This window comes from Cloeon dipterum, chromosome 1 (assembly GCF_949628265.1).
Source record: "Cloeon dipterum chromosome 1, ieCloDipt1.1, whole genome shotgun sequence".
Taxonomy (NCBI): domain Eukaryota; kingdom Metazoa; phylum Arthropoda; class Insecta; order Ephemeroptera; family Baetidae; genus Cloeon; species Cloeon dipterum.
In genome coordinates, this window is record NC_088786.1 from 264,970 (window position 1) to 290,168 (window position 25,199).

Sequence of the window (25,199 nt, forward strand, 5' to 3'; positions counted from 1 at the left end):
TTGTTCTTGCGTTCTTGGAATTCAATCAAACTTCACATGATTGGTCGATCCCATGACAAAGAATCGATAGTTTTGTTCTTGCATCCTCGAATTCTATCAAATTCAGAAGATTGGTCGATCCCATGACAAAGAATCAATAGTTTTGGTCTTGCTTTCTTGGAATTCCATCTAACTTCAGATGATTGGTCGATCCCATATCAATGAATCGAGAGTTTTGTTCTTGCGTTCTTGGAATTCAATCAAACTTCAGATGATTGGTCGATCCCATGAAACAGAATCGATAGTTTTGTTCTTGCGTTCCTCGAATTCAATCAAACTTCAGAAGATTGGTCGATCCCATGAAAAAGAATCGATAGCGTTGGATAAAAATTCTTGGAATTCCATCAAACTTTAGTTGATTGGTCGATCCCATAACAAAGAATCGAGAGTTTTGTTCTTGCGTTCTTGGAATTCAATCAAACTTCACATGATTGGTCGATCCCATGACAAAGAATCGATAGTTTTGTTCTTGCATCCTCGAATTCTATCAAACTTCAGAAGATTGGTCGATCCCATGACAAAGAATCGATATATTTGGTCTCGCTTTCTTGAATATCCATCAAACTTCAGATGATTGGTCGATCCCATATCAAAGAATCGAGAGTTTTGTTCTTGCGTTCTTGGAATTCAATCAAACTTCAGATGATTGGTCGATCCCATGACAAAGAATCGATAGTTTTGTTCTTGCGTTCCTCGAATTTAATCAAACTTCAGAAGATTGGTCGATCCCATGACAAAGAATCGATATATTTGGTCTCGCTTTCTTGAATATCCATCAAACTTCAGATGATTGGTCGATCCCATATCAAAGAATCGAGAGTTTTTGTCTTGCTTTCTTGGAATTCCATCTAACTTCAGATGATTGGTCGATCCCATGACAAAGAATCGATAGTTTTGTTCATGCGTTCTTAGAATTCAATCAAACTTCAGATGATTGATCGATCCCATGACAAAGAATCGATAGTTTTGTTCATGCGTTCTTGGAAATATATAAAACTTCAGATGATTGGTCCATCCCATGACAAAGAATCGAGAGTTTTGTTCTTGCGTTCTTGGAATTCATTCAAACTTCAGATGATTGGTCGATCCCATGACAAAGAATCAATAGTTTTGGTCTTGCGTGCTTGGAAATCAATCAAACTTCAGATGATTGGTCGATCCTATGACAAAGAATCGATATATTTGGTCTCGCTTTCTTGAATATCCATCAAACTTCAGATGATTGGTCGATCCCATGACAAAGAATCGATAGTTTTGGTCTTGCTTTCTTGGAATTCCATCTAACTTCAGATGATTGGTCGATCCCATGAAAAAGAATCGATAGCGTTGGATTAAAATTCTTGAAATTCCATCAAACTTTAGTTGATTGGTCGATCCCATAACAAAGAATCGAGAATTTTGTTCTTGCGTTCTTGGAATTCAATCAAACTTCAGATGATTGGTCGATCCCATGACAAAGAATCGATAGTTTTGTTCATGCGTTCTTAGAATTCAAACAAACTTCAGATGATTAGTCGATCCCATGACAAAGAATCGATAGTTTTGGTCTCGCTTTCTTGAATATCCATCAAAATTCAGATGATTGGTCGATCCCATGACAAAGAATCAATAGTTTTGGTCTTGCGTGCTTGGAAATCAATCAAACTTCAGATGATTGGTCGATCCCATGACAATGAATCGATAAATTTGGTCTCGCTTTCTTGAATATCCATCAAACATCAGATGATTGGTCGATCCCATATCAAAGAATCGAGAATTTTGATCTTGCGTTCTTGGAATTCAATCAAACTTCAGATGATTGGTCGATCCCATGACAAAGAATCAATAGTTTTGGTCTTGCTTTCTTGGAATTCCATCTAACTTCAGATGATTGGTCGATCCCATGACAAAGAATCGATAGTTTTGTTCATGCGTTCTTGGAAATCAATCAAACTTCAGATGATTGGTCGATCCCATGACAAAGAATCGAGAGTTTTGTTCTTGCGTTCTTGGAATTCAATCAAACTTCAGATGATTAGTCGATCCCATGACAAGGAATCGATAGTTTTGTTCATGCGTTCTTGGAATTCCATCAAACTTCAGTTGATTGGTCGATCCCATAACAAAGAATCGAGAGTTTTGTTCTTTCGTTCTTTGAATTCAATCAAACTTCAGATGATTGATCGATCCCATGACAAAGAATCGATATATTTGGTCTCGCTTTCTTGGATATCCATCAAACTTCAGATGATTGGTCGATCCCATATCAAAGAATCGAGAGTTTTGTTCTTGCGTTCTTGGAATTCAATCAAACTTCAGATGATTGGTCGATCCCATATCAAAGAATCGAGAGTTTTGTTCTTGCGTTCTTGGAATTCAATCAAACTTCAGATGATTGGTCGATCCCATGAAACAGAATCGATAGTTTTGTTCTTGCGTTCCTCGAATTCAATCAAACTTCAGAAGATTGGTCGATCCCATGAAAAAGAATCGATAGCGTTGGATAAAAATTCTTGGAATTCCATCAAACTTTAGTTGATTGGTCGATCCCATAACAAAGAATCGAGAGTTTTGTTCTTGCGTTCTTGGAATTCAATCAAACTTCACATGATTGGTCGATCCCATGACAAAGAATCGATAGTTTTGTTCTTGCATCCTCGAATTCTATCAAATTCAGAAGATTGGTCGATCCCATGACAAAGAATCAATAGTTTTGGTCTTGCTTTCTTGGAATTCCATCTAACTTCAGATGATTGGTCGATCCCATATCAAAGAATCGAGAGTTTTGTTCTTGCGTTCTTGGAATTCAATCAAACTTCAGATGATTGGTCGATCCCATGAAACAGAATCGATAGTTTTGTTCTTGCGTTCCTCGAATTCAATCAAACTTCAGAAGATTGGTCGATCCCATGAAAAAGAATCGATAGCGTTGGATAAAAATTCTTGGAATTCCATCAAACTTTAGTTGATTGGTCGATCCCATAACAAAGAATCGAGAGTTTTGTTCTTGCGTTCTTGGAATTCAATCAAACTTCACATGATTGGTCGATCCCATGACAAAGAATCGATAGTTTTGTTCTTGCATCCTCGAATTCTATCAAACTTCAGAAGATTGGTCGATCCCATGACAAAGAATCGATATATTTGGTCTCGCTTTCTTGAATATCCATCAAACTTCAGATGATTGGTCGATCCCATATCAAAGAATCGAGAGTTTTGTTCTTGCGTTCTTGGAATTCAATCAAACTTCAGATGATTGGTCGATCCCATGACAAAGAATCGATAGTTTTGTTCTTGCGTTCCTCGAATTTAATCAAACTTCAGAAGATTGGTCGATCCCATGACAAAGAATCGATATATTTGGTCTCGTTTTCTTGAATATCCATCAAACTTCAGATGATTGGTCGATCCCATATCAAAGAATCGAGAGTTTTTGTCTTGCTTTCTTGGAATTCCATCTAACTTCAGATGATTGGTCGATCCCATGACAAAGAATCGATAGTTTTGTTCATGCGTTCTTAGAATTCAATCAAACTTCAGATGATTGATCGATCCCATGACAAAGAATCGATAGTTTTGTTCATGCGTTCTTGGATATATATAAAACTTCAGATGATTGGTCCATCCCATGACAAAGAATCGAGAGTTTTGTTCTTGCGTTCTTGGAATTCATTCAAACTTCAGATGATTGGTCGATCCCATGACAAAGAATCAATAGTTTTGGTCTTGCGTGCTTGGAAATCAATCAAACTTCAGATGATTGGTCGATCCTATGACAAAGAATCGATATATTTGGTCTCGCTTTCTTGAATATCCATCAAACTTCAGATGATTGGTCGATCCCATGACAAAGAATCGATAGTTTTGGTCTTGCTTTCTTGAAAATCAATCAAACTTCAGATGATTGGTCGATCCCATGAAAAAGAATCGATAGCGTTGGATTAAAATTCTTGAAATTCCATCAAACTTTAGTTGATTGGTCGATCCCATAACAAAGAATCGAGAATTTTGTTCTTGCGTTCTTGGAATTCAATCAAACTTCAGATGATTGGTCGATCCCATGACAAATAATCGATAGTTTTGTTCATGCGTTCTTAGAATTCAAACAAACTTCAGATGATTAGTCGATCCCATGACAAAGAATCGATAGTTTTGGTCTCGCTTTCTTGAATATCCATCAAACTTCAGATGATTGGTCGATCCCATGACAAAGAATCAATAGTTTTGGTCTTGCGTGCTTGGAAATCAATCAAACTTCAGATGATTGGTCGATCCCATGACAAAGAATCGATAAATTTGGTCTCGCTTTCTTGAATATCCATCAAACATCAGATGATTGGTCGATCCCATATCAAAGAATCGAGAGTTTTGTTCTTGCGTTCTTGGAATTCAATCAAACTTCAGATGATTGGTCGATCCCATGACAAAGAATCAATAGTTTTGGTCTTGCTTTCTTGGAATTCCATCTAACTTCAGATGATTGGTCGATCCCATGACAAAGAATCGATAGTTTTGTTCTTGCGTTCTTGGAAATCAATCAAACTTCAGATGATTGGTCGATCCCATGACAAAGAATCGATAGAGTTGGATTCAAATTCTTGGAATTCCATCAAACTTCAGATGATTGGTAGATCCCATATCAAAGAATCGAGAGTTTTGTTCTTGCGTTCTTGGAATTCAATCAAACTTCAGATGATTAGTCGATCCCATGACAAGGAATCGATAGTTTTGTTCATGCGTTCTTGGAATTCCATCAAACTTCAGTTGATTGGTCGATCCCATAACAAAGAATCGAGAGTTTTGTTCTTTCGTTCTTTGAATTCAATCAAACTTCAGATGATTGATCGATCCCATGACAAAGAATCGATATATTTGGTCTCGCTTTCTTGGATATCCATCAAACTTCAGATGATTGGTCGATCCCATATCAAAGAATCGAGAGTTTTGTTCTTGCGTTCTTGGAATTCAATCAAACTTCAGATGATTGGTCGATCCCATGACAAAGAATCAATAGTTTTGGTCTTGCTTTCTTGGAATTCCATCTAACTTCAGATGATTGGTCGATCCCATATCAAAGAATCGAGAGTTTTGTTCTTGCGTTCTTGGAATTCAATCAAACTTCAGATGATTGGTCGATCCCATGAAACAGAATCGATAGTTTTGTTCTTGCGTTCCTCGAATTCAATCAAACTTCAGAAGATTGGTCGATCCCATGAAAGAGAATCGATAGCGTTGGATAAAAATTCTTGGAATTCCATCAAACTTTAGTTGATTGGTCGATCCCATAACAAAGAATCGAGAGTTTTGTTCTTGCGTTCTTGGAATTCAATCAAACTTCACATGATTGGTCGATCCCATGACAAAGAATCGATAGTTTTGTTCTTGCATCCTCGAATTCTATCAAACTTCAGAAGATTGGTCGATCCCATGACAAAGAATCGATATATTTGGTCTCGCTTTCTTGAATATCCATCAAACTTCAGATGATTGGTCGATCCCATATCGAAGAATCGAGAGTTTTGTTCTTGCGTTCTTGGAATTCAATCAAACTTCAGATGATTGGTCGATCCCATGACAAAGAATCGATAGTTTTGTTCTTGCGTTCCTCGAATTTAATCAAACTTCAGAAGATTGGTCGATCCCATGACAAAGAATCGATATATTTGGTCTCGCTTTCTTGAATATCCATCAAACTTCAGATGATTGGTCGATCCCATATCAAAGAATCGAGAGTTTTGTTCTTGCGTTCTTGGAATTCAATCAAACTTCAGATGATTGGTCGATCCCATGACAAAGAATCGATAGTTTTGTTCTTGCGTTCCTCGAATTCAATCAAACTTCAGATGATTGGTCGATCCCATGACAAAGAATCGATAGTTTTGTTCATGCGTTCTTAGAATTCAATCAAACTTCAGATGATTGATCGATCCCATGACAAAGAATCGATAGTTTTGTTCATGCGTTCTTGGAAATCAATCAAACTTCAGATGATTGGTCGATCCCATGACAAAGAATCAATAGTTTTGGTCTTGCGTTTTTGGAAATCAATCAAACTTCAGATGATTGGTCGATCCCATGAAACAGAATCGATAGTTTTGTTCTTGCGTTCCTCGAATTCAATCAAACTTCAGATGATTGGTCGATCCCATGACAAAGAATCGATAGAGTTGGATTCAAATTCTTGGAATTCCATCAAACTTCAGATGATTGGTAGATCCCATATCAAAGAATCGAGAGTTTTGTTCTTGCGTTCTTGGAATTCAATCAAACTTCAGATGATTAGTCGATCCCATGACAAGGAATCGATAGTTTTGTTCATGCGTTCTTGGAATTCCATCAAACTTCAGTTGATTGGTCGATCCCATAACAAAGAATCGAGAGTTTTGTTCTTTCGTTCTTTGAATTCAATCAAACTTCAGATGATTGATCGATCCCATGACAAAGAATCGATATATTTGGTCTCGCTTTCTTGGATATCCATCAAACTTCAGATGATTGGTCGATCCCATATCAAAGAATCGAGAGTTTTGTTCTTGCGTTCTTGGAATTCAATCAAACTTCAGATGATTGGTCGATCTGATGTGATGCAAGGGCAGGGGCGCTTTAAGGAGGTGGGGGATGAGGGTGCTAAGGGGATAACCTTCTTCTTTCTTAGGGGAGTAAAGCTACCGTCTCAAAAGACGACAGGCACAGGAAGGGGTTAACGTGGAGAACGAGGAGAACGAGGAGGAGCTAGACGCAGGAGGAGAAAGGACCGTATAAAAACCCGAACAAGGACGGAACGAGGAGAAGCGAAGTCCACGAGTTAAACGAGTAAGATCTCTGGAGCCAAGTAAATTCCTGTAACTGATTTTGTGTTTGTGTGGGCAGGCCGAAGTCGGACAGCGTAATTAGACAAGGTAGGAGATCACTTTTGGAGGGCTCGTGGGCAACGCCGAGGACTTCCGTCGCAGGGCCGTGCCGTGGACTTTAAGGTAGTTTTGGGCAGTAAGTTGTGGGCCGCCACTTAGGAATCAATTTCAGATGTCGGCGAGTGAGCGGTCAGGCTGCTGCTAATTTCTGCCAGTTTCGGCAGTGGCGGAGCGACGTAGGGTTTATGGTCCAGAAGGGAGCGAGCGATATCAGTTCGGAGGCGTCGGAAGCGGAATTCTAGTGATCCGCGTTGTATTCTTTCTTGTGTACTGTTTAGAGTAAATTAATAAAGTCCAATTGTCTTGTTAAGTTGCGCGGGTTTAAATTTGGCTTTCCCTCCTTTGTGCGCAGACATTTTTAGGATATTTGCTCAAGGAATTTCTGAATTTGCTGCAGCTGGTGGTCGTAGAACCCACCGCGAGAAGAAAGGCTTTGTGCGTATAGGTATTGTCGGCCTGAGCTTAGGGAATTTTGAGTAATTTTTTCGAATTCTATTTATTTCTTTCTTTCTCGCAACAGATCCCATGACAAAGAATCAATAGTTTTGGTCTTGCTTTCTTGGAATTCCATCTAACTTCAGATGATTGGTCGATCCCATGACAAAGAATCGATAGTTTTGTTCATGCGTTCTTGGAAATCAATCAAACTTCAGATGATTGGTCGATCCCATGACAAAGAATCGATAGAGTTGGATTCAAATTCTTGGAATTCCATCAAACTTCAGATGATTGGTAGATCCCATATCAAAGAATCGAGAGTTTTGTTCTTGCGTTCTTGGAATTCAATCAAACTTCAGATGATTAGTCGATCCCATGACAAGGAATCGATAGTTTTGTTCATGCGTTCTTGGAATTCCATCAAACTTCAGTTGATTGGTCGATCCCATAACAAAGAATCGAGAGTTTTGTTCTTTCGTTCTTTGAATTCAATCAAACTTCAGATGATTGATCGATCCCATGACAAAGAATCGATATATTTGGTCTCGCTTTCTTGGATATCCATCAAACTTCAGATGATTGGTCGATCCCATATCAAAGAATCGAGAGTTTTGTTCTTGCGTTCTTGGAATTCAATCAAACTTCAGATGATTGGTCGATCCCATGACAAAGAATCAATAGTTTTGGTCTTGCGTTCTTGGAATTCCATCTAACTTCAGATGATTGGTCGATCCCATATCAAAGAATCGAGAGTTTTGTTCTTGCGTTCTTGGAATTCAATCAAACTTCAGATGATTGGTCGATCCCATGAAACAGAATCGATAGTTTTGTTCTTGCGTTCCTCGAATTCAATCAAACTTCAGAAGATTGGTCGATCCCATGAAAAAGAATCGATAGCGTTGGATAAAAATTCTTGGAATTCCATCAAACTTTAGTTGATTGGTCGATCCCATAACAAAGAATCGAGAGTTTTGTTCTTGCGTTCTTGGAATTCAATCAAACTTCACATGATTGGTCGATCCCATGACAAAGAATCGATAGTTTTGTTCTTGCATCCTCGAATTCTATCAAACTTCAGAAGATTGGTCGATCCCATGACAAAGAATCGATATATTTGGTCTCGCTTTCTTGAATATCCATCAAACTTCAGATGATTGGTCGATCCCATATCAAAGAATCGAGAGTTTTGTTCTTGCGTTCTTGGAATTCAATCAAACTTCAGATGATTGGTCGATCCCATGACAAAGAATCGATAGTTTTGTTCTTGCGTTCCTCGAATTTAATCAAACTTCAGAAGATTGGTCGATCCCATGACAAAGAATCGATATATTTGGTCTCGCTTTCTTGAATATCCATCAAACTTCAGATGATTGGTCGATCCCATATCAAAGAATCGAGAGTTTTTGTCTTGCTTTCTTGGAATTCCATCTAACTTCAGATGATTGGTCGATCCCATGACAAAGAATCGATAGTTTTGTTCATGCGTTCTTAGAATTCAATCAAACTTCAGATGATTGATCGATCCCATGACAAAGAATCGATAGTTTTGTTCATGCGTTCTTGGATATATATAAAACTTCAGATGATTGGTCCATCCCATGACAAAGAATCGAGAGTTTTGTTCTTGCGTTCTTGGAATTCATTCAAACTTCAGATGATTGGTCGATCCCATGACAAAGAATCAATAGTTTTGGTCTTGCGTGCTTGGAAATCAATCAAACTTCAGATGATTGGTCGATCCTATGACAAAGAATCGATATATTTGGTCTCGCTTTCTTGAATATCCATCAAACTTCAGATGATTGGTCGATCCCATAACAAAGAATCGATAGTTTTGGTCTTGCTTTCTTGGAATTCCATCTAACTTCAAATGATTGGTCGATCCCATGAAAAAGAATCGATAGCGTTGGATTAAAATTCTTGAAATTCCATCAAACTTTAGTTGATTGGTCGATCCCATAACAAAGAATCGAGAATTTTGTTCTTGCGTTCTTGGAATTCAATCAAACTTCAGATGATTGGTCGATCCCATGACAAAGAATCGATAGTTTTGTTCATGCGTTCTTAGAATTCAAACAAACTTCAGATGATTAGTCGATCCCATGACAAAGAATCGATAGTTTTGGTCTCGCTTTCTTGAATATCCATCAAAATTCAGATGATTGGTCGATCCCATGACAAAGAATCAATAGTTTTGGTCTTGCGTGCTTGGAAATCAATCAAACTTCAGATGATTGGTCGATCCCATGACAAAGAATCGATAAATTTGGTCTCGCTTTCTTGAATATCCATCAAACATCAGATGATTGGTCGATCCCATATCAAAGAATCGAGAGTTTTGTTCTTGCGTTCTTGGAATTCAATCAAACTTCAGATGATTGGTCGATCCCATGACAAAGAATCAATAGTTTTGGTCTTGCTTTCTTGGAATTCCATCTAACTTCAGATGATTGGTCGATCCCATGACAAAGAATCGATAGAGTTGGATTCAAATTCTTGGAATTCCATCAAACTTCAGATGATTGGTAGATCCCATATCAAAGAATCGAGAGTTTTGTTCTTGCGTTCTTGGAATTCAATCAAACTTCAGATGATTAGTCGATCCCATGACAAGGAATCGATAGTTTTGTTCATGCGTTCTTGGAATTCCATCAAACTTCAGTTGATTGGTCGATCCCATAACAAAGAATCGAGAGTTTTGTTCTTTCGTTCTTTGAATTCAATCAAACTTCAGATGATTGATCGATCCCATGACAAAGAATCGATATATTTGGTCTCGCTTTCTTGGATATCCATCAAACTTCAGATGATTGGTCGATCCCATATCAAAGAATCGAGAGTTTTGTTCTTGCGTTCTTGGAATTCAATCAAACTTCAGATGATTGGTCGATCCCATGACAAAGAATCAATAGTTTTGGTCTTGCTTTCTTGGAATTCCATCTAACTTCAGATGATTGGTCCATCCCATATCAAAGAATCGAGAGTTTTGTTCTTGCGTTCTTGGAATTCAATCAAACTTCAGATGATTGGTCGATCCCATGAAACAGAATCGATAGTTTTGTTCTTGCGTTCCTCGAATTCAATCAAACTTCAGAAGATTGGTCGATCCCATGAAAAAGAATCGATAGCGTTGGATTCAAATTCTTGGAATTCCATCAAACTTCAGATGATTGGTAGATCCCATATCAAAGAATCGAGAGTTTTGTTCTTGCGTTCTTGGAATTCAATCAAACTTCAGATGATTAGTCGATCCCATGACAAGGAATCGATAGTTTTGTTCATGCGTTCTTGGAATTCCATCAAACTTCAGTTGATTGGTCGATCCCATAACAAAGAATCGAGAGTTTTGTTCTTTCGTTCTTTGAATTCAATCAAACTTCAGATGATTGATCGATCCCATGACAAAGAATCGATATATTTGGTCTCGCTTTCTTGGATATCCATCAAACTTCAGATGATTGGTCGATCCCATATCAAAGAATCGAGAGTTTTGTTCTTGCGTTCTTGGAATTCAATCAAACTTCAGATGATTGGTCGATCCCATGACAAAGAATCAATAGTTTTGGTCTTGCTTTCTTGGAATTCCATCTAACTTCAGATGATTGGTCGATCCCATATCAAAGAATCGAGAGTTTTGTTCTTGCGTTCTTGGAATTCAATCAAACTTCAGATGATTGGTCGATCCCATGAAACAGAATCGATAGTTTTGTTCTTGCGTTCCTCGAATTCAATCAAACTTCAGAAGATTGGTCGATCCCATGAAAAAGAATCGATAGCGTTGGATAAAAATTCTTGGAATTCCATCAAACTTTAGTTGATTGGTCGATGCCATAACAAAGAATCGAGAGTTTTGTTCTTGCGTTCTTGGAATTCAATCAAACTTCACATGATTGGTCGATCCCATGACAAAGAATCGATAGTTTTGTTCTTGCATCCTCGAATTCTATCAAACTTCAGAAGATTGGTCGATCCCATGACAAAGAATCGATATATTTGGTCTCGCTTTCTTGAATATCCATCAAACTTCAGATGATTGGTCGATCCCATATCAAAGAATCGAGAGTTTTGTTCTTGCGTTCTTGGAATTCAATCAAACTTCAGATGATTGGTCGATCCCATGACAAAGAATCGATAGTTTTGTTCTTGCGTTCCTCGAATTTAATCAAACTTCAGAAGATTGGTCGATCCCATGACAAAGAATCGATATATTTGGTCTCGTTTTCTTGAATATCCATCAAACTTCAGATGATTGGTCGATCCCATATCAAAGAATCGAGAGTTTTTGTCTTGCTTTCTTGGAATTCCATCTAACTTCAGATGATTGGTCGATCCCATGACAAAGAATCGATAGTTTTGTTCATGCGTTCTTAGAATTCAAACAAACTTCAGATGATTAGTCGATCCCATGACAAAGAATCGATAGTTTTGGTCTCGCTTTCTTGAATATCCATCAAAATTCAGATGATTGGTCGATCCCATGACAAAGAATCAATAGTTTTGGTCTTGCGTGCTTGGAAATCAATCAAACTTCAGATGATTGGTCGATCCCATGACAAAGAATCGATAAATTTGGTCTCGCTTTCTTGAATATCCATCAAACATCAGATGATTGGTCGATCCCATATCAAAGAATCGAGAGTTTTGTTCTTGCGTTCTTGGAATTCAATCAAACTTCAGATGATTGGTCGATCCCATGACAAAGAATCAATAGTTTTGGTCTTGCTTTCTTGGAATTCCATCTAACTTCAGATGATTGGTCGATCCCATGACAAAGAATCGATAGAGTTGGATTCAAATTCTTGGAATTCCATCAAACTTCAGATGATTGGTAGATCCCATATCAAAGAATCGAGAGTTTTGTTCTTGCGTTCTTGGAATTCAATCAAACTTCAGAAGATTGGTCGATCCCATGAAAAAGAATCGATAGCGTTGGATTCAAATTCTTGGAATTCCATCAAACTTCAGATAATTGGTAGATCCCATATCAAAGAATCGAGAGTTTTGTTCTTGCGTTCTTGGAATTCAATCAAACTTCAGATGATTGGTCGATCCCATGAAACAGAATCGATAGTTTTGTTCTTGCGTTCCTCGAATTCAATCAAACTTCAGAAGATTGGTCGATCCCATGAAAAAGAATCGATAGCGTTGGATTCAAATTCTTGGAATTCCATCAAACTTCAGATAATTGGTAGATCCCATATCAAAGAATCGAGAGTTTTGTTCTTGCGTTCTTGGAATTCAATCAAACTTCAGATGATTAGTCGATCCCATGACAAGGAATCGATAGTTTTGTTCATGCGTTCTTGGAATTCCATCAAACTTCAGTTGATTGGTCGATCCCATAACAAAGAATCGAGAGTTTTGTTCTTTCGTTCTTTGAATTCAATCAAACTTCAGATGATTGATCGATCCCATGACAAAGAATCGATATATTTGGTCTCGCTTTCTTGGATATCCATCAAACTTCAGATGATTGGTCGATCCCATATCAAAGAATCGAGAGTTTTGTTCTTGCGTTCTTGGAATTCAATCAAACTTCAGATGATTGGTCGATCCCATGACAAAGAATCAATAGTTTTGGTCTTGCTTTCTTGGAATTCCATCTAACTTCAGATGATTGGTCGATCCCATATCAAAGAATCGAGAGTTTTGTTCTTGCGTTCTTGGAATTCAATCAAACTTCAGATGATTGGTCGATCCCATGAAACAGAATCGATAGTTTTGTTCTTGCGTTCCTCGAATTCAATCAAACTTCAGAAGATTGGTCGATCCCATGAAAAAGAATCGATAGCGTTGGATAAAAATTCTTGGAATTCCATCAAACTTTAGTTGATTGGTCGATGCCATAACAAAGAATCGAGAGTTTTGTTCTTGCGTTCTTGGAATTCAATCAAACTTCACATGATTGGTCGATCCCATGACAAAGAATCGATAGTTTTGTTCTTGCATCCTCGAATTCTATCAAACTTCAGAAGATTGGTCGATCCCATGACAAAGAATCGATATATTTGGTCTCGCTTTCTTGAATATCCATCAAACTTCAGATGATTGGTCGATCCCATATCAAAGAATCGAGAGTTTTGTTCTTGCGTTCTTGGAATTCAATCAAACTTCAGATGATTGGTCGATCCCATGACAAAGAATCGATAGTTTTGTTCATGCGTTCTTAGAATTCAATCAAACTTCAGATGATTGATCGATCCCATGACAAAGAATCGATAGTTTTGTTCATGCGTTCTTGGATATATATAAAACTTCAGATGATTGGTCCATCCCATGACAAAGAATCGAGAGTTTTGTTCTTGCGTTCTTGGAATTCATTCAAACTTCAGATGATTGGTCGATCCCATGACAAAGAATCGATAGTTTTGTTCATGCGTTCTTAGAATTCAAACAAACTTCAGATGATTAGTCGATCCCATGACAAAGAATCGATAGTTTTGGTCTCGCTTTCTTGAATATCCATCAAAATTCAGATGATTGGTCGATCCCATGACAAAGAATCAATAGTTTTGGTCTTGCGTGCTTGGAAATCAATCAAACTTCAGATGATTGGTCGATCCCATGACAAAGAATCGATAAATTTGGTCTCGCTTTCTTGAATATCCATCAAACATCAGATGATTGGTCGATCCCATATCAAAGAATCGAGAGTTTTGTTCTTGCGTTCTTGGAATTCAATCAAACTTCAGATGATTGGTCGATCCCATGACAAAGAATCAATAGTTTTGGTCTTGCTTTCTTGGAATTCCATCTAACTTCAGATGATTGGTCGATCCCATGACAAAGAATCGATAGAGTTGGATTCAAATTCTTGGAATTCCATCAAACTTCAGATGATTGGTAGATCCCATATCAAAGAATCGAGAGTTTTGTTCTTGCGTTCTTGGAATTCAATCAAACTTCAGATGATTAGTCGATCCCATGACAAGGAATCGATAGTTTTGTTCATGCGTTCTTGGAATTCCATCAAACTTCAGTTGATTGGTCGATCCCATAACAAAGAATCGAGAGTTTTGTTCTTTCGTTCTTTGAATTCAATCAAACTTCAGATGATTGATCGATCCCATGACAAAGAATCGATATATTTGGTCTCGCTTTCTTGGATATCCATCAAACTTCAGATGATTGGTCGATCCCATATCAAAGAATCGAGAGTTTTGTTCTTGCGTTCTTGGAATTCAATCAAACTTCAGATGATTGGTCGATCCCATGACAAAGAATCAATAGTTTTGGTCTTGCTTTCTTGGAATTCCATCTAACTTCAGATGATTGGTCGATCCCATATCAAAGAATCGAGAGTTTTGTTCTTGCGTTCTTGGAATTCAATCAAACTTCAGATGATTGGTCGATCCCATGAAACAGAATCGATAGTTTTGTTCTTGCGTTCCTCGAATTCAATCAAACTTCAGAAGATTGGTCGATCCCATGAAAAAGAATCGATAGCGTTGGATTCAAATTCTTGGAATTCCATCAAACTTCAGATGATTGGTAGATCCCATATCAAAGAATCGAGAGTTTTGTTCTTGCGTTCTTGGAATTCAATCAAACTTCAGATGATTAGTCGATCCCATGACAAGGAATCGATAGTTTTGTTCATGCGTTCTTGGAATTCCATCAAACTTCAGTTGATTGGTCGATCCCATAACAAAGAATCGAGAGTTTTGTTCTTTCGTTCTTTGAATTCAATCAAACTTCAGATGATTGATCGATCCCATGACAAAGAATCGATATATTTGGTCTCGCTTTCTTGGATATCCATCAAACTTCAGATGATTGGTCGATCCCATATCAAAGAATCGAGAGTTTTGTTCTTGCGTTCTTGGAATTCAATCAAACTTCAGATGATTGGTCGATCCCATGACAAAGAATCAATAGTTTTGGTCTTGCTTTCTTGGAATTCCATCTAACTTCAGATGATTGGTCGATCCCATATCAAAGAATCGAGAGTTTTGTTCTTGCGTTCTTGGAATTCAATCAAACTTCAGATGATTGGTCGATCCCATGAAACAGAATCGATAGTTTTGTTCTTGCGTTCCTCGAATTCAATCAAACTTCAGAAGATTGGTCGATCCCATGAAAAAGAATCGATAGCGTTGGATAAAAATTCTTGGAATTCCATCAAACTTTAGTTGATTGGTCGATGCCATAACAAAGAATCGAGAGTTTTGTTCTTGCGTTCTTGGAATTCAATCAAACTTCACATGATTGGTCGATCCCATGACAAAGAATCGATAGTTTTGTTCTTGCATCCTCGAATTCTATCAAACTTCAGAAGATTGGTCGATCCCATGACAAAGAATCGATATATTTGGTCTCGCTTTCTTGAATATCCATCAAACTTCAGATGATTGGTCGATCCCATATCAAAGAATCGAGAGTTTTGTTCTTGCGTTCTTGGAATTCAATCAAACTTCAGATGATTGATCGATCCCATGACAAAGAATCGATAGTTTTGTTCATGCGTTCTTGGATATATATAAAACTTCAGATGATTGGTCCATCCCATGACAAAGAATCGAGAGTTTTGTTCTTGCGTTCTTGGAATTCATTCAAACTTCAGATGATTGGTCGATCCCATGACAAAGAATCAATAGTTTTGGTCTTGCGTGCTTGGAAATCAATCAAACTTCAGATGATTGGTCGATCCTATGACAAAGAATCGATATATTTGGTCTCGCTTTCTTGAATATCCATCAAACTTCAGATGATTGGTCGATCCCATGACAAAGAATCGATAGTTTTGGTCTTGCTTTCTTGGAATTCCATCTAACTTCAGATGATTGGTCGATCCCATGAAAAAGAATCGATAGCGTTGGATTAAAATTCTTGAAATTCCATCAAACTTTAGTTGATTGGTCGATCCCATAACAAAGAATCGAGAATTTTGTTCTTGCGTTCTTGGAATTCAATCAAACTTCAGATGATTGGTCGATCCCATGACAAAGAATCGATAGTTTTGTTCATGCGTTCTTAGAATTCAATCAAACTTCAGATGATTGATCGATCCCATGACAAAGAATCGATAGTTTTGTTCATGCGTTCTTGGATATATATAAAACTTCAGATGATTGGTCCATCCCATGACAAAGAATCGAGAGTTTTGTTCTTGCGTTCTTGGAATTCATTCAAACTTCAGATGATTGGTCGATCCCATGACAAAGAATCAATAGTTTTGGTCTTGCGTGCTTGGAAATCAATCAAACTTCAGATGATTGGTCGATCCTATGACAAAGAATCGATATATTTGGTCTCGCTTTCTTGAATATCCATCAAACTTCAGATGATTGGTCGATCCCATGACAAAGAATCGATAGTTTTGGTCTTGCTTTCTTGGAATTCCATCTAACTTCAGATGATTGGTCGATCCCATGAAAAAGAATCGATAGCGTTGGATTAAAATTCTTGAAATTCCATCAAACTTTAGTTGATTGGTCGATCCCATAACAAAGAATCGAGAATTTTGTTCTTGCGTTCTTGGAATTCAATCAAACTTCAGATGATTGGTCGATCCCATGACAAATAATCGATAGTTTTGTTCATGCGTTCTTAGAATTCAAACAAACTTCAGATGATTAGTCGATCCCATGACAAAGAATCGATAGTTTTGGTCTCGCTTTCTTGAATATCCATCAAAATTCAGATGATTGGTCGATCCCATGACAAAGAATCAATAGTTTTGGTCTTGCGTGCTTGGAAATCAATCAAACTTCAGATGATTGGTCGATCCCATGACAAAGAATCGATAAATTTGGTCTCGCTTTCTTGAATATCCATCAAACATCAGATGATTGGTCGATCCCATATCAAAGAATCGAGAGTTTTGTTCTTGCGTTCTTGGAATTCAATCAAACTTCAGATGATTGGTCGATCCCATGACAAAGAATCAATAGTTTTGGTCTTGCTTTCTTGGAATTCCATCTAACTTCAGATGATTGGTCGATCCCATGACAAAGAATCGATAGTTTTGTTCATGCGTTCTTGGAAATCAATCAAACTTCAGATGATTGGTCGATCCCATGACAAAGAATCGATAGAGTTGGATTCAAATTCTTGGAATTCCATCAAACTTCAGATGATTGGTAGATCCCATATCAAAGAATCGAGAGTTTTGTTCTTGCGTTCTTGGAATTCAATCAAACTTCAGATGATTAGTCGATCCCATGACAAGGAATCGATAGTTTTGTTCATGCGTTCTTGGAATTCCATCAAACTTCAGTTGATTGGTCGATCCCATAACAAAGAATCGAGAGTTTTGTTCTTTCGTTCTTTGAATTCAATCAAACTTCAGATGATTGATCGATCCCATGACAAAGAATCGATATATTTGGTCTCGCTTTCTTGGATATCCATCAAACTTCAGATGATTGGTCGATCCCATATCAAAGAATCGAGAGTTTTGTTCTTGCGTTCTTGGAATTCAATCAAACTTCAGATGATTGGTCGATCCCATGACAAAGAATCAATAGTTTTGGTCTTGCTTTCTTGGAATTCCATCTAACTTCAGATGATTGGTCGATCCCATATCAAAGAATCGAGAGTTTTGTTCTTGCGTTCTTGGAATTCAATCAAACTTCAGATGATTGGTCGATCCCATGAAACAGAATCGATAGTTTTGTTCTTGCGTTCCTCGAATTCAATCAAACTTCAGAAGATTGGTCGATCCCATGAAAAAGAATCGATAGCGTTGGATAAAAATTCTTGGAATTCCATCAAACTTTAGTTGATTGGTCGATCCCATAACAAAGAATCGAGAGTTTTGTTCTTGCGTTCTTGGAATTCAATCAAACTTCACATGATTGGTCGATCCCATGACAAAGAATCGATAGTTTTGTTCTTGCATCCTCGAATTCTATCAAACTTCAGAAGATTGGTCGATCCCATGACAAAGAATCGATATATTTGGTCTCGCTTTCTTGAATATCCATCAAACTTCAGATGATTGGTCGATCCCATATCGAAGAATCGAGAGTTTTGTTCTTGCGTTCTTGGAATTCAATCAAACTTCAGATGATTGGTCGATCCCATGACAAAGAATCAATAGTTTTGGTCTTGCGTGCTTGGAAATCAATCAAACTTCAGATGATTGGTCGATCCTATGACAAAGAATCGATATATTTGGTCTCGCTTTCTTGAATATCCATCAAACTTCAGATGATTGGTCGATCCCATGACAAAGAATCGATAGTTTTGGTCTTGCTTTCTTGGAATTCCATCTAACTTCAGATGATTGGTCGATCCCATGAAAAAGAATCGATAGCGTTGGATTAAAATTCTTGAAATTCCATCAAACTTTAGTTGATTGGTCGATCCCATAACAAAGAATCGAGAGTTTTTGTCTTGCTTTCTTGGAATTCAATCAAACTTCAGATGATTGGTCGATCCCATGACAAAGAATCGATAGTTTTGTTCATGCGTTCTTAGAATTCAATCAAACTTCAGATGATTGATCGATCCCATGACAAAGAATCGATAGTTTTGTTCATGCGTTCTTGGATATATATAAAACTTCAGATGATTGGTCCATCCCATGACAAAGAATCGAGAGTTTTGTTCTTGCGTTCTTGGAATTCATTCAAACTTCAGATGATTGGTCGATCCCATGACAAAGAATCAATAGTTTTGGTCTTGCGTGCTTGGAAATCAATCAAACTTCAGATGATTGGTCGATCCTATGACAAAGAATCGATATATTTGGTCTCGCTTTCTTGAATATCCATCAAACTTCAGATGATTGGTCGATCCCATGACAAAGAATCGATAGTTTTGGTCTTGCTTTCTTGGAATTCCATCTAACTTCAGATGATTGGTCGATCCCATGAAAAAGAATCGATAGCGTTGGATTAAAATTCTTGAAATTCCATCAAACTTTAGTTGATTGGTCGATCCCATAACAAAGAATCGAGAATTTTGTTCTTGCGTTCTTGGAATTCAATCAAACTTCAGATGATTGGTCGATCCCATGACAAAGAATCGATAGTTTTGTTCATGCGTTCTTAGAATTCAAACAAACTTCAGATGATTAGTCGATCCCATGACAAAGAATCGATAGTTTTGGTCTCGCTTTCTTGAATATCCATCAAAATTCAGATGATTGGTCGATCCCATGACAAAGAATCAATAGTTTTGGTCTTGCGTGCTTGGAAATCAATCAAACTTCAGATGATTGGTCGATCCCATGACAAAGAATCGATAAATTTGGTCTCGCTTTCTTGAATATCCATCAAACATCAGATGATTGGTCGATCCCATATCAAAGAATCGAGAGTTTTGTTCTTGCGTTCTTGGAATTCAATCAAACTTCAGATGATTGGTCGATCCCATGACAAAGAATCAATAGTTTTGGTCTTGCTTTCTTGGAATTCCATCTAACTTCAGATGATTGGTCGATCCCATGACAAAGAATCGATAGTTTTGTTCATGCGTTCTTGGAAATCAATCAAACTTCAGATGATTGGTCGATCCCATGACAAAGAATCGATAGAGTTGGATTCAAATTCTTGGAATTCCATCAAACTTCAGATGATTGGTAGATCCCATATCAAAGAATCGAGAGTTTTGTTCTTGCGTTCTTGGAATTCAATCAAACTTCAGATGATTAGTCGATCCCATGACAAGGAATCGATAGTTTTGTTCATGCGTTCTTGGAATTCCATCAAACTTCAGTTGATTGGTCGATCCCATAACAAAGAATCGAGAGTTTTGTTCTTTCGTTCTTTGAATTCAATCAAACTTCAGATGATTGATCGATCCCATGACAAAGAATCGATATATTTGGTCTCGCTTTCTTGGATATCCATCAAACTTCAGATGATTGGTCGATCCCATATCAAAGAATCGAGAGTTTTGTTCTTGCGTTCTTGGAATTCAATCAAACTTCAGATGATTGGTCGATCCCATGACAAAGAATCAATAGTTTTGGTCTTGCTTTCTTGGAATTCCATCTAACTTCAGATGATTGGTCGATCCCATATCAAAGAATCGAGAGTTTTGTTCTTGCGTTCTTGGAATTCAATCAAACTTCAGATGATTGGTCGATCCCATGAAACAGAATCGATAGTTTTGTTCTTGCGTTCCTCGAATTCAATCAAACTTCAGAAGATTGGTCGATCCCATGAAAAAGAATCGATAGCGTTGGATAAAAATTCTTGGAATTCCATCAAACTTTAGTTGATTGGTCGATCCCATAACAAAGAATCGAGAGTTTTGTTCTTGCGTTCTTGGAATTCAATCAAACTTCACATGATTGGTCGATCCCATGACAAAGAATCGATAGTTTTGTTCTTGCATCCTCGAATTCTATCAAACTTCAGAAGATTGGTCGATCCCATGACAAAGAATCGATATATTTGGTCTCGCTTTCTTGAATATCCATCAAACTTCAGATGATTGGTCGATCCCATATCGAAGAATCGAGAGTTTTGTTCTTGCGTTCTTGGAATTCAATCAAACTTCAGATGATTGGTCGATCCCATGACAAAGAATCGATAGTTTTGTTCTTGCGTTCCTCGAATTTAATCAAACTTCAGAAGATTGGTCGATCCCATGACAAAGAATCGATATATTTGGTCTCGCTTTCTTGAATATCCATCAAACTTCAGATGATTGGTCGATCCCATATCAAAGAATCGAGAGTTTTGTTCTTGCGTTCTTGGAATTCAATCAAACTTCAGATGATTGGTCGATCCCATGACAAAGAATCGATAGTTTTGTTCTTGCGTTCCTCGAATTTAATCAAACTTCAGATGATTGGTCGATCCCATGACAAAGAATCGATAGTTTTGTTCATGCGTTCTTAGAATTCAATCAAACTTCAGATGATTGATCGATCCCATGACAAAGAATCGATAGTTTTGTTCATGCGTTCTTGGAAATCAATCAAACTTCAGATGATTGGTCGATCCCATGACAAAGAATCAATAGTTTTGGTCTTGCGTTTTTGGAAATCAATCAAACTTCAGATGATTGGTCGATCCCATGAAACAGAATCGATAGTTTTGTTCTTGCGTTCCTCGAATTCGATCAAACTTCAGATGATTGGTCGATCCCATGACAAAGAATCGATAGAGTTGGATTCAAATTCTTGGAATTCCATCAAACTTCAGATGATTGGTAGATCCCATATCAAAGAATCGAGAGTTTTGTTCTTGCGTTCTTGGAATTCAATCAAACTTCAGATGATTAGTCGATCCCATGACAAAGAATCGATAGTTTTGGTCTCGCTTTCTTGAATATCCATCAAAATTCAGATGATTGGTCGATCCCATGACAAAGAATCAATAGTTTTGGTCTTGCGTGCTTGGAAATCAATCAAACTTCAGATGATTGGTCGATCCCATGACAAAGAATCGATAAATTTGGTCTCGCTTTCTTGAATATCCATCAAACATCAGATGATTGGTCGATCCCATATCAAAGAATCGAGAGTTTTGTTCTTGCGTTCTTGGAATTCAATCAAACTTCAGATGATTGGTCGATCCCATGACAAAGAATCAATAGTTTTGGTCTTGCTTTCTTGGAATTCCATCTAACTTCAGATGATTGGTCGATCCCATGACAAAGAATCGATAGTTTTGTTCATGCGTTCTTGGAAATCAATCAAACTTCAGATGATTGGTCGATCCCATGACAAAGAATCGATAGAGTTGGATTCAAATTCTTGGAATTCCATCAAACTTCAGATGATTGGTAGATCCCATATCAAAGAATCGAGAGTTTTGTTCTTGCGTTCTTGGAATTCAATCAAACTTCAGATGATTAGTCGATCCCATGACAAGGAATCGATAGTTTTGTTCATGCGTTCTTGGAATTCCATCAAACTTCAGTTGATTGGTCGATCCCATAACAAAGAATCGAGAGTTTTGTTCTTTCGTTCTTTGAATTCAATCAAACTTCAGATGATTGATCGATCCCATGACAAAGAATCGATATATTTGGTCTCGCTTTCTTGGATATCCATCAAACTTCAGATGATTGGTCGATCCCATATCAAAGAATCGAGAGTTTTGTTCTTGCGTTCTTGGAATTCAATCAAACTTCAGATGATTGGTCGATCCCATGACAAAGAATCAATAGTTTTGGTCTTGCTTTCTTGGAATTCCATCTAACTTCAGATGATTGGTCGATCCCATATCAAAGAATCGAGAGTTTTGTTCTTGCGTTCTTGGAATTCAATCAAACTTCAGATGATTGGTCGATCCCATGAAACAGAATCGATAGTTTTGTTCTTGCGTTCCTCGAATTCAATCAAACTTCAGAAGATTGGTCGATCCCATGAAAAAGAATCGATAGCGTTGGATAAAAATTCTTGGAATTCCATCAAACTTTAGTTGATTGGTCGATCCCATAACAAAGAATCGAGAGTTTTGTTCTTGCGTTCTTGGAATTCAATCAAACTTCACATGATTGGTCGATCCCATGACAAAGAATCGATAGTTTTGTTCTTGCATCCTCGAATTCTATCAAACTTCAGAAGATTGGTCGATCCCATGACAAAGAATCGATATATTTGGTCTCGCTTTCTTGAATATCCATCAAACTTCAGATGATTGGTCGATCCCATATCGAAGAATCGAGAGTTTTGTTCTTGCGTTCTTGGAATTCAATCAAACTTCAGATGATTGGTCGATCCCATGACAAAGAATCGATAGTTTTGTTCTTGCGTTCCTCGAATTTAATCAAACTTCAGAAGATTGGTCGATCCCATGACAAAGAATCGATATATTTGGTCTCGCTTTCTTGAATATCCATCAAACTTCAGATGATTGGTCGATCCCATATCAAAGAATCGAGAGTTTTGTTCTTGCGTTCTTGGAATTCAATCAAACTTCAGATGATTGGTCGATCCCATGACAAAGAATCGATAGTTTTGTTCTTGCGTTCCTCGAATTTAATCAAACTTCAGATGATTGGTCGATCCCATGACAAAGAATCGATAGTTTTGTTCATGCGTTCTTAGAATTCAATCAAACTTCAGATGATTGATCGATCCCATGACAAAGAATCGATAGTTTTGTTCATGCGTTCTTGGAAATCAATCAAACTTCAGATGATTGGTCGATCCCATGACAAAGAATCAATAGTTTTGGTCTTGCGTTTTTGGAAATCAATCAAACTTCAGATGATTGGTCGATCCCATGAAACAGAATCGATAGTTTTGTTCTTGCGTTCCTCGAATTCGATCAAACTTCAGATGATTGGTCGATCCCATGACAAAGAATCGATAGAGTTGGATTCAAATTCTTGGAATTCCATCAAACTTCAGATGATTGGTAGATCCCATATCAAAGAATCGAGAGTTTTGTTCTTGCGTTCTTGGAATTCAATCAAACTTCAGATGATTAGTCGATCCCATGACAAGGAATCGATAGTTTTGTTCATGCGTTCTCGGAATTCCATCAAACTTCAGTTGATTGGTCGATCCCATAACAAAGAATCGAGAGTTTTGTTCTTTCGTTCTTTGAATTCAATCAAACTTCAGATGATTGATCGATCCCATGACAAAGAATCGATATATTTGGTCTCGCTTTCTTGGATATCCATCAAACTTCAGATGATTGGTCGATCCCATATCAAAGAATCGAGAGTTTTGTTCTTGCGTTCTTGGAATTCAATCAAACTTCAGATGATTGGTCGATCTGATGTGATGCAAGGGCAGGGGCGCTTTAAGGAGGTGGGGGATGAGGGTGCTAAGGGGATAACCTTCTTCTTTCTTAGGGGAGTAAAGCTACCGTCTCAAAAGACGACAGGCACAGGAAGGGGTTAACGTGGAGAACGAGGAGAACGAGGAGGAGCTAGACGCAGGAGGAGAAAGGACCGTATAAAAACCCGAACAAGGACGGAACGAGGAGAAGCGAAGTCCACGAGTTAAACGAGTAAGATCTCTGGAGCCAAGTAAATTCCTGTAACTGATTTTGTGTTTGTGTGGGCAGGCCGAAGTCGGACAGCGTAATTAGACAAGGTAGGAGATCACTTTTGGAGGGCTCGTGGGCAACGCCGAGGACTTCCGTCGCAGGGCCGTGCCGTGGACTTTAAGGTAGTTTTGGGCAGTAAGTTGTGGGCCGCCACTTAGGAATCAATTTCAGATGTCGGCGAGTGAGCGGTCAGGCTGCTGCTAATTTCTGCCAGTTTCGGCAGTGGCGGAGCGACGTAGGGTTTATGGTCCAGAAGGGAGCGAGCGATATCAGTTCGGAGGCGTCGGAAGCGGAATTCTAGTGATCCGCGTTGTATTCTTTCTTGTGTACTGTTTAGAGTAAATTAATAAAGTCCAATTGTCTTGTTAAGTTGCGCGGGTTTAAATTTGGCTTTCCCTCCTTTGTGCGCAGACATTTTTAGGATATTTGCTCAAGGAATTTCTGAATTTGCTGCAGCTGGTGGTCGTAGAACCCACCGCGAGAAGAAAGGCTTTGTGCGTATAGGTATTGTCGGCCTGAGCTTAGGGAATTTTGAGTAATTTTTTCGAATTCTATTTATTTCTTTCTTTCTCGCAACAGATCCCATGACAAAGAATCAATAGTTTTGGTCTTGCTTTCTTGGAATTCCATCTAACTTCAGATGATTGGTCGATCCCATGACAAAGAATCGATAGTTTTGTTCATGCGTTCTTGGAAATCAATCAAACTTCAGATGATTGGTCGATCCCATGACAAAGAATCGATAGAGTTGGATTCAAATTCTTGGAATTCCATCAAACTTCAGATGATTGGTAGATCCCATATCAAAGAATCGAGAGTTTTGTTCTTGCGTTCTTGGAATTCAATCAAACTTCAGATGATTAGTCGATCCCATGACAAGGAATCGATAGTTTTGTTCATGCGTTCTTGGAATTCCATC

General features: G+C 37.9%; 2 long non-coding RNA genes across 2 annotated transcripts; both read left to right on the forward strand.

Moving 5' to 3' along the window:
- The first annotated feature begins 6,689 nt into the window (after window positions 1-6,689).
- Window positions 6,690-7,239, forward strand: LOC135933890 (uncharacterized). Its single transcript, XR_010574032.1, has 3 exons — window positions 6,690-6,831; window positions 6,889-6,992; window positions 7,042-7,239. It is a non-coding gene; the product is annotated as an uncharacterized LOC135933890 (long non-coding RNA).
- Window positions 7,240-24,099: 16,860 nt separating this feature from the next.
- On the forward strand, window positions 24,100-24,649 carry LOC135933888 (uncharacterized). The gene is made up of 3 exons (XR_010574031.1): window positions 24,100-24,241; window positions 24,299-24,402; window positions 24,452-24,649. It is a non-coding gene; the product is annotated as an uncharacterized LOC135933888 (long non-coding RNA).
- Window positions 24,650-25,199: the final 550 nt, after the last annotated feature.